Raw genomic sequence first — 17,581 nt, 5'->3', positions numbered from 1 at the left:
GGGATGACAACTGTATTTACCCTGCTCTGACGCGTATTTCCGTCCGTTCGTCTTTTCGAATTTGAAAAGTTACCTTCTTGTACAAATAGTACCCCTGTTTGTGAGATTCGAATTCCATTTCCATTTCCTCACAACTCTTTCTTTCACTTCCCTATTTCGAACAAATGGCCTCTAAGACCGGTGAATCTTCTTCCTCTGCCTCAGCCAGCTCTGATGCCCTGTTCTGCAAATGGGGAGTTGTGTTTTACAACAACCTTGTGCAAGATTATGGTATCAGGGCTGAGTGGAATCCCGTGTTACCATCAAGAACGGACACAACATTTCTGTTGAAGGAGGGCAAAATCACGTTGTTTAGTGATTTCTTTAAATTTTGCAATTTCCGACTGCCTGTTACCAAGTTTTGCAAATTGGTTCTTGACCATTACCGTATTCACATTTCCCAACTGCATCCACTAGGATTAGTGAAACTTCGACAGTTTGAATTTGCTTGTGCGGCCCTAGGGCACATTCCGGAACTTATTGTGTTGAGGGCTTTCTTTGTTCTTGTGTGGAAATCCCCTTTTTTCACCTTCGACCGGAGAGATACCGATGTGTCTTGTCGGAGGGATATTCCTACCAGTTCCAAGGACAAAGATTGGAAAAAGAAATTTTTCTATATTGATGCCTGTGTGATTCCTGGCGAGATGCTGACGTGATGTCGTGGGTCACGCAAATTTAATCCCTAACAACTGTAGTTAGCGGTAGTAGGGTATCGAACTCAGGGAGTATGTGGAAAATGTGTTATCTCAATGTATGTCTAACTAACTAGATTAATCTAAATTGCAAGAAATGTAAGTTACAATGTTTCGGTTGAATGGTTTTAATTATCTAGAGTTACTAAATTAGAATACAAATCAAAGTTAAGTTTTGTAACAGGATAAGAGGGTAGTGATCATCCCGAGTTTCAGTTTTTAAGTGACAATCAAGGTTTATGTTCAACTGGAAAGAACTACATAGACATAGCTCATGCAAGATCAATTGTTTGTGATGAAAGGGAACTAAGTACTCGGATTTCTAGAACGCGAGGTTGTTACCCGATGACCAATCAACATATATCCAACCCTAATCCCTCCCATGATATCTCGATTGCCAACGGCACCAAGAACGTATGGTTTAGAACTATGATCAAACATATATCAACAATTTACAAACACCCAATCAAACACCATAATAAACTAACAACACATGCACAGTTTAATATTCCAGAAATTAAAGAACAAACATAATTGTCACAAATAAAACCTTACACTCAAGACGATCACCAAGCAAACCTAGCCGCTCATAGTGTCGTGAATCGTCATAACAATCAAACCTTTGTCCAATGGAATCAAAAACAAAGTCTTCATGTTTAGACCACTCAAGAACACAAGAGGATAGCCAAAAATCGCCCCTAAACTGCTCCAAAACCGTCCACAATGATTGGCATTCAAAAGACACACTAAAACATCATAAAATAGGGCAGTTACACATTTCTCGCTGGCCTCCACCGTAAATTACGGTACCACCGTAACTTACGGTGGCTTGGAATGGCTTACGGTGGGTCTCTACTGCCTTACGGTGGAAGATAAATGCTGGGGTCTACCGTAAATTACGGTACCACCGTAAGTTACGGTAGGCTTCAGCATAAAATTTGTTTTCAGCATAACTTTTTCGTTTCAACTCCGTTTTCTTCACCGTTTTCGCCTACGTTCTCGTAATTTCGTCCTCTATAATTCTATCCTCTTAATTCTTCCATAACAATAATTTATTTTTTTCATATACTCTCCATCTTTCAATCTCCAATCCAGTTGCGCCTATTCGAAGCTTCATTTCCACATTTTTAAGCCCCAAATGCACCTGAAACACAAGAAACCGTAGTTATCTAATTCTAGACAATTACCCGATTAAATGTGGGATTTTAATATCATTTATACCACTTAAGGGTTGTCCTACGGACTACCCGTCACATCCCCACACTTAACCGTTGCTTGTCCCAAGCAACCCATCAAAACCATTTTCAAAACACAAGCGATCAACATAAATCAAGCATAAACATGTTATCCTTTTACTAACCCGTTCTTAACACCCAAACAACACACCCCTTACTATATCTCTCCTCTCGGTGACAAGTAAACACTAGCAAAGATACGCTAGACACACAAAAGGCAAACGGGTGATTGCACAACTATATGCTTGTACCTAAATCGGTCCACCGCCTAACAAGTGCCAAAACATGAATGCAAATCAAAGGGACTTGAAGGTTGTAACGTGGCTAGGCATACGGGTAGGAAATGAAAATATATATGAATAGTAGCGAATGACTTAACCCGGTCTTTTTATTACACAATGAAATAAATAACACATAACTTCTATATACAAGATAACTCACACATCCTTCTTTTTCATTTTTTTTCATTGTTTTTTTTTTCATTTTTTTTCTTTTTTTCTTTCTTTTCTCTTTTTTTTATCATAGCATAGAGAAACATTCACATAACATATCTAAACACAACTAAAGCAACTACTAACACTATAAGACCAGGTTAAGTCGGGTAAATTTTTGGAGAACTAGCTAAGGGGTAACAAATGATCGGCTTTTAGGCACAAAATGGGCAACTAAATGTCCAAACCCCCGCCCCTCTCACTACCAAACTCATATATATAATTTATGAGGTCCAACCCCCCAAATCCCACACTCACACACACTAAAGACGAGGCTACCTAAATGCCCTTATCCTTTTCACATTCACGTCCAACTAAGGACTCAAACCGCATTCAAGCACAAGTTCTAATGCACCCCCGCCCGTTGCCACTCTCATCAAAGATAAATTTTATTTATGTACAAGTGTGGCTTCAACTCTCACCAGGAACAAAAGGGTATTAAGGGTTGCCGGTGCATTATTTGGTGTTAGTCCAAGATGTTCAAATTTTCCCATGTTTTGCTTGATTTAAATTTTTTTTCAAAAACCTCAAAATTTCCTCCCATCCCCACACTTGGGATACATTGACCCCAATGTATGGTTTTGAGAGGATTTGATCACTTAACTCTTTAACACCAACCACAAGCTTGTACACTCAAACCACAAATTTCTTTTTGTATTTTTTTTATTCTAATTACTAGAAACACCACCAATCCTTCACAACCCATAAACTAAACACATCAAAACACCACCCAACCGCCCAACCAAAAACTTAAACATGAATAGATACAAAGGTGCACAAGATGAGAACAAGACACGACCTGATCTGTAAATCAGTAGTGTTGGTAATGATGCAGCTGTAGTAATCGGACATGAACATAAACATCTCTTGGATTCACTGATATCTCAACGGGGATGTTGCCAAACATCCCCACACTTGAATCATTGCATCCGCGAGGATTGAAACATAGTAACCTGCAAAAACACAAACACAACACCAAAACAAAACAAAACAAAACAAAACAAAACAAAATACAAAATACGAATACAATACTCTACATCCTCGGGTTGCCTCCCGAGAGCGCTAAGTTTAAAGGTCTTCAGCCAGACCATACCTGCTATGCGTTATGGTGGTCTTAATGCACACTTACCCGCAGCATTTCCAACAAATGCCCGGAAATTTACATGCCATCTCCATAGATTTGTCAGTATATTTGGCATGTTAAAGCTGCTCCTACGGGCTTTGCTAGTCCACTTCATGACATATACCTTAATGTCTGGTAGTTTCACCCTTCTCATCTTGTTCCTCGAACCCTCTTCCCCACACTTGTTAATTTGAATCATTGATATGGGAAGAGGTTCGGTGTACATATCCATCCCGTCAGCCTGCTCTACCTCATAATCTACACACATCATCTGATCTACAAATGACTCTTCATCAGATAAAGGACTCATTGGTGTGGTATTATCCTCCACAACCTCCTCCTTCATGTGAGAATAATCTCTAATATCGTCAGGTAATGGTGAGAGGCGTTCTTCTATCTCTATCTTCAATTTTAAAGTATGACACTTAGAAACCAAGCAGCTGATTCGGTCTACATCGGACAGGTTGGGTGTTGCTAAATATTGCTCGAGTTTGGACAAAGTTACTTCCAATACAGCAAGCTCTTTTTCCTCCTCGGTCTCATAAACATAAACACCCTCGGGCTCAGAATATTCTTCGGGATGATATTGTCGATATCCCTGATACGGTCTATAGATGCGCGCTTCCATCATCTTTTTATTCCAATACTTCGGGTTTTCCGAATACACCGGGCACACATCATAATCATAAGTGTGATCGCGACCGCAACAAAAACATAGACCATCCATCCTTGCCTCATAATAAACTTCCTCGTCCCGCTCGTATCCATATGAATAATAGCCATCCTCCATTTCTGATTCATAATCGTCAACGTATGATGGAGGTGGAAGCTGTGAAACATAAGACACCGGTTTTCCATGTGCCCTCCTGTAGTGAGCCTCGTGGCAACCAATACATGGATGTCGTGGACCCCCGCACAATCTACACGTAAATAAGCTGAAATTTGTGTAATGCCCTGTCATCCTGCAAAACACAACTCAACTACCAAGTGTAAATCATGAACATAAAAGAAATCTTTTTGGTTTTTTTTTATTTTTTTTTTCAAACTAATACACAAGATAACACACGTTGCGCACTACTCCCCGGCAGCGGCGCCAAAATTTGACGTGATGTCGTGGGTCACGCAAATTTAATCCCTAACAACTGTAGTTAGCGGTAGTAGGGTATCGAACTCAGGGAGTATGTGGAAAATGTGTTATCTCAATGTATGTCTAACTAACTAGATTAATCTAAATTGCAAGAAATGTAAGTTACAATGTTTCGGTTGAATGGTTTTAATTATCTAGAGTTACTAAATTAGAATACAAATCAAAGTTAAGTTTTGTAACAGGATAAGAGGGTAGTGATCATCCCGAGTTTCAGTTTTTAAGTGACAATCAAGGTTTATGTTCAACTGGAAAGAACTACATAGACATAGCTCATGCAAGATCAATTGTTTGTGATGAAAGGGAACTAAGTACTCGGATTTCTAGAACGCGAGGTTGTTACCCGATGACCAATCAACATATATCCAACCCTAATCCCTCCCATGATATCTCGATTGCCAACGGCACCAAGAACGTATGGTTTAGAACTATGATCAAACATATATCAACAATTTACAAACACCCAATCAAACACCATAATAAACTAACAACACATGCACAGTTTAATATTCCAGAAATTAAAGAACAAACATAATTGTCACAAATAAAACCTTACACTCAAGACGATCACCAAGCAAACCTAGCCGCTCATAGTGTCGTGAATCGTCATAACAATCAAACCTTTGTCCAATGGAATCAAAAACAAAGTCTTCATGTTTAGACCACTCAAGAACACAAGAGGATAGCCAAAAATCGCCCCTAAACTGCTCCAAAACCGTCCACAATGATTGGCATTCAAAAGACACACTAAAACATCATAAAATAGGGCAGTTACACATTTCTCGCTGGCCTCCACCGTAAATTACGGTACCACCGTAACTTACGGTGGCTTGGAATGGCTTACGGTGGGTCTCTACTGCCTTACGGTGGAAGATAAATGCTGGGGTCTACCGTAAATTACGGTACCACCGTAAGTTACGGTAGGCTTCAGCATAAAATTTGTTTTCAGCATAACTTTTTCGTTTCAACTCCGTTTTCTTCACCGTTTTCGCCTACGTTCTCGTAATTTCGTCCTCTATAATTCTATCCTCTTAATTCTTCCATAACAATAATTTATTTTTTTCATATACTCTCCATCTTTCAATCTCCAATCCAGTTGCGCCTATTCGAAGCTTCATTTCCACATTTTTAAGCCCCAAATGCACCTGAAACACAAGAAACCGTAGTTATCTAATTCTAGACAATTACCCGATTAAATGTGGGATTTTAATATCATTTATACCACTTAAGGGTTGTCCTACGGACTACCCGTCAGATGCACTGTAGAGAAATGGGACCAAAAGACAAGGTTAAGGACGATGGTCCTTTTGAAGATGCTTATATGTCAAACGCCCTGTATACAAGGTTGTGTGGCCGCCCTTTCGAGTGCACAGTAATCCCAGAAGGGGCCCTGGTAATGGCGGGGATGAGTTTGTTGTGGCGTGACATCAAGCAATATCCTTCATTTCGAAGGGATGATAAAGGTATGCATATTTTTTGCTAGTCCTGTATGCTACCATTTTGAAAATAACATGTATGCACATTTCAGGGGAATGGAGTTTGACTTTGTTGACCCTCCGCGGCATCTTGCATTGAGGGCCGCGGACCGCGTGCTCGACGAACAAGAGCCAGATGTGTTGAAAGTTCACCTTGAGCAATTTTTGTTACCCGCTTTACCGGCGGATCCCGCTGCCTACGTATCCCCCCTTTCCCTCAGCGGGGGTAGTAGGGTTTCCGCCCTAGAGAAGAGACCAACCCGGATAAAGGTTATCGGGAGGAAATACATGGCAGTTGATGCGGCCATGTCTTCCGCTGGTGTGGCAGCATTCACCAGGGGTGATACCTCTACTACTGCTGAAATGACAAGCCCCACCCATGTGTCGAAGAAACGAAAAACGTTTGTTGCTCCTACTCTAACCGCGTTCGAGGCTGTGCAAGCCGCCTATGCCTTTCCGCTTGGTATGTACTTTTTATCTTCGAATGTTATAATGAATTATGAGCTTCGTATTACTGAAGCTTGTCTTCGATACAGGTACTACTGGCGGGGCTCAATCTGAAAATGTGACACCTACGCCCTTGTCATCTGTGGGGGTAGTGCTTCCCATTGCTGGTGGCAGCAGCCTTACAGAGCTTATACCTCAGGCCAGTGTTACCGCCGCCGTTAGTTGTGCCATGCCGCCGCCTACGCTTACCGTTGTTGTGACTGTAACAGCTAGTCCAGTTTCCACGCCTCTGACCTCTAGTGTCGCTCCTTCCTCTTTGTTTGATTCTCCATTGAGTATATTTTGCGCTACCGAGAAAGAAGTGCCAGCTATATCCCTTGTTCACGAGGCAACTAGTGCTGGAGATCATGTTGTTGGCGATACTGGGGGATCCAGCAGTGGCATTGCTGATGATGGGGCCCGCCTGGGTGATGACCTTTATTTGCCTACCATCAACTGGGATCCCAACACTCGGGATAAACGCTACCAGCCCCAGTGGAAAATTGCGGAGTCTTCTAGGTTGATCTTTCCCAAAGTGGTTCAGCACTGGGTTGAGCGGGCTTACCCCCCGGCCGAAGCGCCGTATGTTGAAGGTCTGAACAACAAGAATTTGATGAACTCCGCGATTGTGGATTCTGTTAGTTAGCCCCGGAGGCTTACAGAGATCCGGCGCAGGTGGATACAAGACAACAATGAGCTCCACCGGGTGCGGGCCATTATTGGATGTAACACCCCAAAAACATAAACCCGTATATTATAAAGTTCAAAGAATAGATAAACAAAGGTTTACCAACTAGGAATTTAACCTAGTTAAATTCTAAGTCTTGAATTAATGCATGTTATGGTTAAAATAATTAAAACTAAGGAAAATCATAATTAAAGGGGCTAAACTTGTCAAAAACCCAAAGATATGTTACTAGTAGTAACAAAACTAAACCAAACACACCAATTTGGTGGTCTGGTCGACAGAAGCAAGAAAAAGGGGCGACCCCCATTGTTCCAAAACCCTAACATCACGATTTCTTGCAAATTGAAGCCTCAAATCAGCCCTAAATCAAGTCTTGAACACGAATTAGTGATCCTCATCGCAAGAGGATTAAGAGGTATGTAAAATTTGATGAGAATTCTCTACTTGAAATCCTCATGAATTTAAGCAATCTGAAATTTGTTGATGCATGATAGTAATTTAGTTAGATTAATGATGATATAGTGTCTAGGAGTAAAACCTAGACAACTACATGTGAATTTATGCCCAAATTCAGGAAATTCCATGAATCCATGGAAGCTAGGTTATGGGTTTTATAAGATGATGATGAACACTAGGATTTGAATGATAATTCTAGTATAAATTTCATTATAGGAGGTAATTCCTGTGATATTGATGCTAAGATGTGTGCAAGGTTTACTAATTAAAGTGAAATTTGAGGTTTAATTGCAAGTCATGAACTTGGAAATGATGGTAGGAAAATATGACCCGTTAGGTGTTTGTTGAAATGCCTAAGTGAGGGTTTTTATGCTAAATTTGATGAAAACGCAGAATTTGACCATGTCTTATAAATGATGTGATTATGGTCGTGAAAAGAATTCTAAACAAGTTAAAAACTGAATTTATTAGGCAAAGAGTCCGGATCATCAAGCGGACAAGCCGGAGAGAATTCACGGGGAAAAGGCGCGCTTTAAAGGTATGAAATTTATCGTTTCATTACATTTTACATATCGATAGCTTTATGAGTTGGTTTAAGAGGAATAAAAGCATGATAACCGAGAATTTACCATTATGTCATGAAATTGGCTATTGCCCTAAACATGTTATAAACATGATGTCTAGTGTCCGTAAGGTGCTTACACTATGCACCTAAACGGGTCAAACAAGTTTTGAGAATAAACACGAAGCATGACTTTATTATAATGTGCAAATAATACATGAGGTATAGGCCGTGTAGCGAATACTATAAGACAAACTTATAAACCTTGTTCTTATTTTAGACGCTACGTTTTGGTTTGAATGCATGATTATAGTACAAAGATCTATTAGAAATCCTGTAATCTAGCGTGATTGTTAATTTCCGTTACATGCCCAATTAAGTTATAAATGAGCAATGTGATAACCGAAATACAGATATGAAGAACTAGCCCAGCCATTTAACAATTTATACGAAAGTATGCTGTTTCGTCACATAATGAACCAGCAAAATCCTGCATTTTAAACAAAGGAGTCATGTGCAGAGTCTACCGTAAATTACGGTGGTACCGTAATTTAAGGTGACCTGCAAAATTGTTACGGTGGATTCCTACTGAGTTACGGTAGGCCCCCAAACGTCCAGAAGCCACCGTAATTTACGGTGATACCGTAAATTACGGTGGAGCCTTGTTGAAGAAAATTTATTTCTTGTTTTGAATAAGTTTTCGAATCTAATCCAATTACGTGTTCTATCATAGTTAAAAACTCTAATGCTTGTTGAACACATTAGCTTTCAGGTACCCAAGTGAAGGATGAAGATCAAGCATGTCAATTCGAACCGAACACTCTAGCAAACGCTTCCGCATATAACCTTTTGTTTTAAAAACCATGTAAACAATTGTAGTTAATGTCTTGGTTATGATTTTGTAAAAATTGTACATGTTTGTGATGTCTAGTTTGGATTAAAATGATGAAAGTTTTTGTTAAGTCAATATTTTGACATTAAATGCAAGAAAATGTTTAACAATGTATATAAATCGGGTTTTATAAGCCGGGTCTTACAAGTTGGTAATCAGAGCTTAAGGTTGCCAATAAGTGTTCGGTTCAAGCTTGATCAACATCCGGTAAGAGTTATTGCTTAAGTAAAATTTAGAAGTATAGAAATAATTCACGAACGAATATACATGGAAAAGAGTGTGTAAACACACTCAAACACAAGAAAAGCATGAAACAAGAATAATAGAATCAAGAGTGTGTAAGCACTCTCAAACACGAGAAAAGCATGAAACAAGAATAATAGAATCAAGAGTGTGTAAGCACACTCAAACACGAGAAAAGCATGAAACAAGAATAATAGAATCAAGAGTGTGTAAGCACACTCAAACACGAGAAAAGCATGAGACAAGAATGATTGAGTCAAGTTGCGAACTTGATCAAATCAAAACAAGTAAAACATGTATTACAAATGAAATGTTTAACAATATATGTGAACATTTCAGTATCAAAGATGGCAAGCGGAGGTGACGGAGATGCGGTGCCAAGAGTCACCGAACAGATGAGAATAGTGATTGCCGAAGAAGTTGGAAAGGCGATCGAAAACAGCTTGTCGAACTTCATTGATAAAATCCAAAATACGGTTTTATCAGTGGTAGAAGAGAGAATCAAGAAGCTAGAAGATAATTCAAATCTAGCAAAGGAAAAATCCGGGGAACGAAAACCTTGTTCATACAAGGAATTCATAGCTTGTAAACCGCCTATCTATAATGGGGAAGTTGATCCAATCGTGTGTCAGCGATGGATAGGCGATATCGAGGGAGTGTTCGAGAGAACACATTGTGATGAAAATGACTACGTAGCTTATGGTACGGGTCAGTTAAGAGGTCAAGCGAAGGATTGGTGGGATAATAAAAAGAAGGAGATTGGAAACGAAGCGGCTAAGGCCATGACGTGGGAGGAGTTTAAGACGCCGTTTCTTAAACACCATAGCCCCAAAGCGGTTATAAACAAGATCAAGGAAGAGTTCATGCAACTCAGGCACAAGGGTGAATCCATAGACAAGATCACGGGGGTGTTTATGGACAAAATGAAGTTCTGTGACGATCTGATCACGAACGAAGAACAAAAAGTTTATTACTACCATAACATGCTGAGCGCTGAATATAGGGAGTTCATAACCCCTTCAAAGTATGAGACCCTTACCGAGATTGTCAATGCTGCTCGGGAAAGGGAGATTGAGTTGAAGAAGAGTATAGAGCGGGGTGAACGAAGGGCACAGGATATAAATCCAAGCCCTACCAAGAAAGCAAGAACGAATGAAACGTCAAAGAAATCAGATGCAAAGGGCGGTACACCAAGTTGCAAAATCTGCGGCAAGAATCATAAGGGTGAATGTCGCTTCAAAGATAAGCCTTGTCCTATATGTCGAAAAACGGGACATATGGCTATATCATGCCCGAAAAAAGTGACCGTTTGTTACAACTGTTACCGAACGGGTCATAAAAGATCGGAGTGCCCAGAATTGGCGGGAAGGAAAGAAGGGCAAGACTCAAAAGGTGAAGCCGCAAAAGCCAAAGCAAGATCCTTTCAATTGACCGCTGCTGAAGCAAAGGTCGAACCTGACGTGGTCTCAGGTATATTCACTATAAATTCAATTCCCGCACGTGTGTTATTTGATACTGGTGCGAATAAATCCTTTGTTTCATATGGGTTTATTCGACACCCTTCATTTGTTCTAACAAAATTACCTATGCCTTTAGAGGTAGAGATAGGTAATAATAAAAGCTTTATTGTCTGTGATGTATGTAAAAACTGCACGATGAATATTGATGACGAGAAATATGCAATAGACTTGATCCCGATGTCGATGGGAGAATTCCAAGTGGTAGTGGGAATGGATTGGCTATCCCGTTACCACGCAAAAGTGGTTTGTTTCCGAAAGGAAATAAAACTAACTTCTCCTAGCGGAAAGCAAGTTACAATATATGGAGAAAAGGGAGGTAACCCGGTGATATGCTCAATGCTAGAAGCTCGCAAACTCATGAAACATGGATGCAAGGCCTTTATGGTATATGCGAGCGAAACGGAAAAAGAACTCCTCAAAATTGGGGATGTACCGGTCGTGCGAGATTATGAAGACGTGTTTCCGGAAGAACTACCGGGGATACCGCCAGAACGGGAGGTAGAGTTCGGAATCGAGTTGATTCCGGGCGCGAAACCCGTGGCCAAGGCGCCATACCGACTTGCACCGTCGGAGTTACAAGAATTGATGTCTCAAATTCAGGAATTTCTTGACAAGGGATTTATCCGACCGAGTGTGTCTCCGTGGGGCGCACCAGTCTTATTCGTGAAAAAGAAAGATGGCAGTATGCGCATGTGTATCGATTACCGGGAGTTAAACAAACTCACGGTGAAGAATCGATACCCACTTCCAAGAATTGACGATTTATTCGACCAACTGCAAGGAGCAAGTTGGTTTTCCAAAATTGATCTCCGATCCGGTTATCACCAATTGAAAGTCAAGGAGGAGGACGTACCCAAAACGGCTTTCCGTTCGAGGTACGGGCATTATGAATTCCTCGTAATGCCTTTCGGATTGACCAATGCGTCCGCGGCTTTCATGGACCTCATGAACCGGGTTTGCAAACCCATGCTAGATAAGTCGGTAATTGTATTTATCGACGACATTCTGGTATATTCAAAGAGTGAAGCCGAGCACGTGTGTCATTTGCGGGAAATATTAGACACACTCAGACGAGAGAAGCTGTATGCAAAATTCACGAAGTGTGCTTTCTGGTTACGGGAAGTACAGTTTCTTGGGCATCTTATTAGTGCTGATGGAGTACTAGTAGATCCGTCAAAGATAGAAGCTGTGACGAAATGGAGCCCTCCAAGAAATCCCTCGGAAATCCGAAGCTTTTTAGGGCTTGCGGGATATTATCGGAGATTCATACAGGATTTCTCCAAAATTGCCTTACCCTTGACCAAATTAACTCGTAAGGAGGAAAAGTTTGTGTGGGGCATTAAGCAAGAGGAAGCTTTCCAAACACTCAAGGAAAAGTTGACCCACGCTCCGGTACTGACCTTACCGGAAGGGACTGAAGACGTGGTGGTTTACTCGGACGCTTCTCAATTGGGGCTCGGATGCGTGTTAATGCAACGAGGCAAGGTTATCGCCTACGCCTCGAGGCAATTGAAGATTCATGAAAATAAATATCCGGTTCACGACTTAGAATTGGCGGCGGTGGTGTTTGCCTTAAAGATATGGAGACATTACTTGTACGGAGTAAAGTTTACAATCTTTACCGACCATAAAAGCTTGAAATATTTCTTCGACCAGAAGGAATTAAACATGCGGAAAAGGCGGTGGTTAGAAACCGTCAAGGACTATGACTGCGAAATACATTACCACCCCGGTAAGGCCAATGTAGTTGCCGATGCGCTGAGTCGCAAAACAGATTATGCCCCGATACGGGTACGATCAATGCAACTGGTTGTGACTTCAAGTTTACTAGAACGAATTCGAGAAGCACAAGATGAAGCTGTAAAGGCGGAAAACTGGAAAAAGGAAAGAATTATTGGTCAAGTTAAAGACCTTGAAGTGGGCAGTCACGGCCTAAAGACTCGTTTTAATAGAATCTGGGTTCCTAACACATGTGGCGTTAAGAAGCTTCTACTTGATGAAGCTCATAAGTCCCGTTATTCCATTCACCCGGGAGCGACCAAAATGTATCATGACTTGAAGCAAAATTATTGGTGGCCCGGAATGAAGCGAGACACTGTGAAATACGTGGAAAAATGCTTGACATGCCTACAAGTCAAGGCGGAACACCAAAAGCCGTATGGTAAACTCCAACCGTTAGAAATTCCGGTTTGGAAATGGGAGCAAATCATGATGGACCTATTGACTAAACTACCTAAAACAAGTCGTGGTTTTGATGCTATTTGGGTGGTCGTGGATAGGTTAACTAAAAGCGCCCACTTTATTCCGATTCGTGAAACGTATACATCTGAGAAAATGTCGGAGGTATACACCAATGAAATCATAGCAAGGCATGGGGTACCGATATCCATTGCATCAGACAGAGATACTCGGTTTACTTCGAAATTCTGGCGTGAATTCCAAGAACAGATGGGAACTAAATTGTTCCTTAGCACTGCTTATCATCCTCAAACGGATGGGCAGAGCGAAAGAACAATACAAACATTGGGTGATATGCTACGGGCTTGCATTATTGACTTTGGGGGTAGTTGGGATGTCCATTTACCCTTGGTCGAATTCGCATATAACAATAGCTATCACGCGAGCATTAAAATGGCCCCATATGAGCTATTATATGGCAGAAAGTGTCGGACTCCGGTATGTTGGGGAGAGGTGGGCCCGCGAGGGCTAGCACCAACTGATATAATTCGAGCTACAAATGCGAAAATCGACATAGTTCGGACGCACTTGAAAGCGGCTCAAGACCGGCAAAAGGCATACGCAGATAAGAGAAATAGACCGATTGAGTTTCGGGTTGGCGATATGGTCATGCTAAAGGTTTCCCCATGGAAGGGTATTATCAGATTCAGAAAAAGGGGGAAGTTAAGCCCGAGATTCATTGGGCCATTTAGAATCATTGAACGAGTTGGTAAGGTAGCTTATCAACTTGAATTACCCGAAGAGTTGAGTGGGATTATAACACATTCCACGTATCACATCTCCGGAAATGTTTGGCCGATGAGACCGCTCATGTCCACTACGATGATATCGAAGTGGATAACAGTCTCAACTATGCGGTAAAACCGATTGCGATTTTAGATCGTAAAGAGAAAAGCTTGAGGAACAAAGTGATACATCAAGTCAAGGTCAAATGGGACCACCGAAAAGGGTCAGACACTACTTGGGAACCCGAAGAGGAGATGCGGCGTCTCTACCCTACATTATTTGGTACGTAATTCGGTTTCGGGGACGAAACCCTTTTAAGGGGGGTGGACTTGTAACACCCCAAAAACATAAACCCGTATATTATAAAGTTCAAAGAATAGATAAACAAAGGTTTACCAACTAGGAATTTAACCTAGTTAAATTCTAAGTCTTGAATTAATGCATGTTATGGTTAAAATAATTAAAACTAAGGAAAATCATAATTAAAGGGGCTAAACTTGTCAAAAACCCAAAGATATGTTACTAGTAGTAACAAAACTAAACCAAACACACCAATTTGGTGGTCTGGTCGACAGAAGCAAGAAAAAGGGGCGACCCCCATTGTTCCAAAACCCTAACATCACGATTTCTTGCAAATTGAAGCCTCAAATCAGCCCTAAATCAAGTCTTGAACACGAATTAGTGATCCTCATCGCAAGAGGATTAAGAGGTATGTAAAATTTGATGAGAATTCTCTACTTGAAATCCTCATGAATTTAAGCAATCTGAAATTTGTTGATGCATGATAGTAATTTAGTTAGATTAATGATGATATAGTGTCTAGGAGTAAAACCTAGACAACTACATGTGAATTTATGCCCAAATTCAGGAAATTCCATGAATCCATGGAAGCTAGGTTATGGGTTTTATAAGATGATGATGAACACTAGGATTTGAATGATAATTCTAGTATAAATTTCATTATAGGAGGTAATTCCTGTGATATTGATGCTAAGATGTGTGCAAGGTTTACTAATTAAAGTGAAATTTGAGGTTTAATTGCAAGTCATGAACTTGGAAATGATGGTAGGAAAATATGACCCGTTAGGTGTTTGTTGAAATGCCTAAGTGAGGGTTTTTATGCTAAATTTGATGAAAACGCAGAATTTGACCATGTCTTATAAATGATGTGATTATGGTCGTGAAAAGAATTCTAAACAAGTTAAAAACTGAATTTATTAGGCAAAGAGTCCGGATCATCAAGCGGACAAGCCGGAGAGAATTCACGGGGAAAAGGCGCGCTTTAAAGGTATGAAATTTATCGTTTCATTACATTTTACATATCGATAGCTTTATGAGTTGGTTTAAGAGGAATAAAAGCATGATAACCGAGAATTTACCATTATGTCATGAAATTGGCTATTGCCCTAAACATGTTATAAACATGATGTCTAGTGTCCGTAAGGTGCTTACACTATGCACCTAAACGGGTCAAACAAGTTTTGAGAATAAACACGAAGCATGACTTTATTATAATGTGCAAATAATACATGAGGTATAGGCCGTGTAGCGAATACTATAAGACAAACTTATAAACCTTGTTCTTATTTTAGACGCTACGTTTTGGTTTGAATGCATGATTATAGTACAAAGATCTATTAGAAATCCTGTAATCTAGCGTGATTGTTAATTTCCGTTACATGCCCAATTAAGTTATAAATGAGCAATGTGATAACCGAAATACAGATATGAAGAACTAGCCCAGCCATTTAACAATTTATACGAAAGTATGCTGTTTCGTCACATAATGAACCAGCAAAATCCTGCATTTTAAACAAAGGAGTCATGTGCAGAGTCTACCGTAAATTACGGTGGTACCGTAATTTACGGTGACCTGCAAAATTGTTACGGTGGATTCCTACTGAGTTACGGTAGGCCCCCAAACGTCCAGAAGCCACCGTAATTTACGGTGATACCGTAAATTACGGTGGAGCCTTGTTGAAGAAAATTTATTTCTTGTTTTGAATAAGTTTTCGAATCTAATCCAATTACGTGTTCTATCATAGTTAAAAACTCTAATGCTTGTTGAACACATTAGCTTTCAGGTACCCAAGTGAAGGATGAAGATCAAGCATGTCAATTCGAACCGAACACTCTAGCAAACGCTTCCGCATATAACCTTTTGTTTTAAAAACCATGTAAACAATTGTAGTTAATGTCTTGGTTATGATTTTGTAAAAATTGTACATGTTTGTGATGTCTAGTTTGGATTAAAATGATGAAAGTTTTTGTTAAGTCAATATTTTGACATTAAATGCAAGAAAATGTTTAACAATGTATATAAATCGGGTTTTATAAGCCGGGTCTTACATTGGAGAACTCAAAGATGAGAAGTACCGCCTGAAGAGTCAGCTCCAAGCCGCTGGGTTAAGGGAGAACTGGTTTTTGTCAGAGAAAAACAAAGCTGAGGACGACTTGAAGAGGGTGACTGCCCACCTTGCTGAGGAGCGGCTCATATGGGCTCGCGATATAGCGGAGAAGGACCGGGTCCTTGCTCACGCTAAAAGCGTGCAGGAGGAGTTGGAGCGTAAAGCTATTACTGAGGCCCAGAAGGTGAGATCTGAAATGTCTGCTCAAGTGGAAAAATTCTGAATTGACACTGACTTTGTGTCTCAGATGCAGGAGTGCTATCAAGCTTTGACCGTTGAGGTGGAAGCTTCAAATGCTAAAGCCCAGGCGAAACAAATGGAATTGGAGGAACGAGAGGGGCAGCTATGGGAACTTCAACATCGTTGTGATTCCCTTCTTTCTGAAAGAAATGCATTTGCCCAATCCTCCGCCGCGCGCCTGAAGGAGGTGGAAAGTGCCCTGGAGCAAGCAAACGCTGAAGTGGATAGCTTAACCAGTCAACTGGCTGCTTTGCGGGGTGATAGGAACTGGTTGATAACAAACGGATTAGTAGGGGCGTTCGAATACCTTCGCCAATCGGCGCCTTTTACAACGCTAATAGATCGCCTCTCTGCTGCCGCGTATCAGTCTGGTCACCATGATGGTGTTTACAAAGGATACTTCGACTGTCAGCAGTCGGAAAGGATTGCTTCTGATTTCCATACGGCAAGGGGCAAATTTCAAGGTGACATGGCTGATGCACTGGAGGCAGCGTACAACGAGCCATTGCCTGCATATGCAGACCTGATGGACAAGGTGAATGAGGATGGCGTCGAGTCCTTGCGTTTGATGTCGGACCCCGCGGAAGAGTCGGAGGAGGAATAAGTAATTTGTATGTTATTTTCTCACAATATTTGTAATGACACTGTTTGACTTGGTTTTTGTGAAAATATCTGAATGGTTTGTCAGACATTTAATGCTAATGTCATGATGGATAACGCCGCCGTTCTTCTGAAATGTGGCGACCTGACCTGTAATGATTATTTTCCATTAATGTTGCTATCGTCATCTCTATCAAAACTGTTTGCCCTTCTATAAATTGGGCTTCTTTTTTCCTAATTTGGTAATTTGAAAGGATGAGTCGGAAAAGTTATAGACAGAGACTTTCTGACATTTTCCGGCGGTTAGATGCCGCCGATGGTCC

General features: G+C 40.7%; 2 long non-coding RNA genes across 2 annotated transcripts; both read left to right on the top strand.

Annotated features, from left to right (window-relative positions):
* Window positions 1–7,634: 7,634 nt before the first annotated feature.
* On the top strand, window positions 7,635–9,299 carry LOC110938900. Its single transcript, XR_002591799.2, has 3 exons — window positions 7,635–7,788; window positions 8,301–8,367; window positions 9,157–9,299. It is a non-coding gene; the product is annotated as an uncharacterized LOC110938900 (long non-coding RNA).
* Window positions 9,300–14,565: 5,266 nt separating this feature from the next.
* On the top strand, window positions 14,566–16,230 carry LOC110938901. The gene is made up of 3 exons (XR_002591800.2): window positions 14,566–14,719; window positions 15,232–15,298; window positions 16,088–16,230. It is a non-coding gene; the product is annotated as an uncharacterized LOC110938901 (long non-coding RNA).
* Window positions 16,231–17,581: the final 1,351 nt, after the last annotated feature.

Source organism: Helianthus annuus, chromosome 5, assembly GCF_002127325.2.
Source record: "Helianthus annuus cultivar XRQ/B chromosome 5, HanXRQr2.0-SUNRISE, whole genome shotgun sequence".
Taxonomy (NCBI): Eukaryota; Viridiplantae; Streptophyta; class Magnoliopsida; order Asterales; family Asteraceae; genus Helianthus; species Helianthus annuus.
The sequence above is the reverse complement of the archived record's forward strand: the minus strand, read 5'-3'. Positions and strand labels throughout refer to the sequence as shown.